We start from the raw sequence: 2,716 nt of genomic DNA on the forward strand, positions 1-2,716 counted from the left end.
ATAGGATTTCACTCATGCGTGGGATTTAAGAAACCAAAGAAGTGAACAAAGGGAAAAAGAGAGAGAGAGAGGCAAACCAAGAAACAGTCTTTTAGCTATGGAGAACAAACTGATGGAAACAGAGGGGAGGGGGTTGGGGGGTGGGTAAAATAGGAGATGGGGTAAAAGAGTGCACTTGTGACAAGCACCAAGTGATGTATGGCATTGTTGAGTCACTATATGGCACAGCAAAAACTAATATAACACTGTATGTTAACTACCTGGAATTAAAACAGAAACTTTAAAAAAATTTTTTTAAAATGTTAAATTAAGGTGAAAATAGCAAGTTCTATGCTGTATATATGTTACTATAATAAAAAAATAATTTGAAAAGTCCCGCAAGTCTCGCAAACAAACTCATGACTGGCTGATGGGCAGAATCTGCATAAGGTCGGGAGTTATATAACACTGGCGTGTCAATGTTAATTTCCTCATTTTAATAAACGTACTGTGGTTATGTAAGAAAATGTCCTTTTGCAAAAATAGAAATACATAGCGAAGTATTTAGGGGCAAAGAGGTATGATGCCTACAATACACTCTCAGTTTAGAAAAAACGTACACAAATAATTCATATAGGGATAGAAAAAATGGTAGAGCAAGTGTGCAAAACATCACTATTTGGGGAAGGTGGATGAAATGTACTAAAGAGTCTGCACTATTGTTGCAACTTTTCTGTAAAATCATTTCAAAATATGCAGTTTTAAAAAGCAGAAGAAGTTCCGGGTACCTGGGTGGCGCAGACGGTTAAGCATCTGCCTCTTGACCTTGGCTCAGGTCATGATCTCACAGTTGGCACCCTGCGTCAGGCTCTGCGTTGATGGTATGGAGCCTGTTTGGGATTCTTTCTTTCTCTCTGCCCCTCCCCCGCTTGTGCGCCCTCTCACTCTCTCAAAATAAATAAACAAACTTAAAAAAATTTTTTTTTAAATAGGAGAAGTTCAAATAACTGGAAAGGAATGAGACTGTCTGGAGGGAAGAGGATTCTAACGCCTCAGGCTGTCTTGGCCGCCTGGGCTCTGTGACGCCCTAATTCAGGTGGCTCAGGAACAAGGGAAGCAGTGTGTGCTCAGGTACCCTACCACCCTGACTAATGGGGAAAAAACAGTCCAGGAGCCCTTGGAATGGAGCCTGGGGCAGCTCCAGCCACTTGCAGAGATGAGCCAATTTGCGAAGAGCCTTGGTGAGCTGGGGTTTGGTTCAAGTGGACATCTACCAGGAGTTTCAGTGGAAGGTGAGGCAGAGAAGCCAGGAGGCTGATCAAGTTCAAAGCCCTGACCGTTCTATTGCTGGAGGGGGGGGGGGGAGGGAATCCTCCTCTTCCAGCCACACACACAATGGGGAAATCTCACTCCCTTCATGATGAGCGAAATAAGTCAGCCGCAAATGGTCCACGAGGTCTGATTCCATTCATCTGAAGTTCAAAAGCAGAACAAATTGATGGCGATGGAAGTCACATGCATGTCCCTGGGGGGCGGGGGTCGTGGGAAGGGCAGGAGGGAATTCTGCGCAGCCCTGGAAATACTCTATATCCTGTTCTGGGTGTTGGTCGCAATTTATCAAGAATGTGCACTTAAGCTTGGCCCACTTTCTACTGTGTGAATCCTCCGTTTAAGACGAGTCAGCCCCACCCCCACCTTGGCACTGCAGCACTGACGATGCGTCCATGTTAACAAGGCTTTCATGCAGATTCAATGGAGATTCGATTTACCTTGTTTGTTATTTCGTTGCTAAGCAACGCGGTCGAAGCTGCACGACCAAGTGACGCCAATGATTAAGAGCCAATGTGGGGGGTGTGCTGGAGGAGGATCCAAGAGGGACCAACATGGACAAGCCCCACTCCCACCCCCTTGTTGCCCTGGGTGGCGGCGTGGGGGTGGGGTGGGAGGAGGTTAGGATGGGATTGAGCAGGGCCGACCAGGCCGAAAGCTCAGGCCCTCGCTGCTTGGAGCCACTCTCCCTCCTGCCTGTGCATCTATCGCCATGGCAACCGCTTCGCAGCTCCGGGGCTAAAATGAGCCCCGGTGGGTGTCAGGCAGTGATTGGAGGTCTCACCTGCCATGAAACTGAGTAGCCTGATGAAGAAAGTGATGAGTCACTGCAAGAAAAGGCTGAGGCTTAGGGTCATTCGTGTCAAAAGGGGACAGATTTGAGGCCAGGGCCAGGCCAGAGAGAGTGGTGAAGGTTTTCTGCAGGGCAGGGGTGGGCAGGGCACCAAAACAGAAAGACCTACAACCAGTTAAAACTCAAATGATGTGGAAATAAACAAAGACCACCCAAATGAGAAAAGCAAAGCCTATTCATTCAGAGCTTACTATACAAGAGGAGTCAGCCCCCCTCCCGTGTTTGGCAGACCCTCAAAGGCCGGCACAGGAGGGGGGAAGCTTTATAATGGAAGAAGGGAAGGTTTCAGATACGCTCTGTTTGCAGACTGTTGGCACAGGGAACCCGAAGCAGGGTGTCCTGTGTGAGCCGTTACAGATGCGTATTTGGCTTTCTCTCGTTGGTCCTAAATTGGAAGCGGGACCACAAGGTAGAGAAGTTGACAGCTACTGATGAAGTTCCAGGCCAATGCCGCAGGGCTTGAAGCTTGGCTTCCCGGGCCGGTGGCGGCAGACTGTGGGGTAGAGTTCTGCTGTCGTGCATGGTCAGGTCAGGGTCCATTTGTGTGTTCAGTCC

The 2,716-nt window shown here is 48.3% G+C and overlaps 1 long non-coding RNA gene across 1 annotated transcript; it reads right to left on the reverse strand.

The window, feature by feature from the left end:
• Window positions 1-949: 949 nt before the first annotated feature.
• On the reverse strand, window positions 950-1,923 carry LOC132680677 (uncharacterized). Its single transcript, XR_009610660.2, has 2 exons — window positions 1,749-1,923; window positions 950-1,451 (listed from the first exon to the last, which is right to left on the reverse strand). It is a non-coding gene; the product is annotated as an uncharacterized LOC132680677 (long non-coding RNA).
• Between the last annotated feature and the right edge of the window lie 793 nt (window positions 1,924-2,716).

Source organism: Panthera onca, chromosome A1 (assembly GCF_046562875.1).
Source record: "Panthera onca isolate mPanOnc1 chromosome A1, mPanOnc1 haplotype 2, whole genome shotgun sequence".
NCBI lineage: Eukaryota > Metazoa > Chordata > Mammalia > Carnivora > Felidae > Panthera > Panthera onca.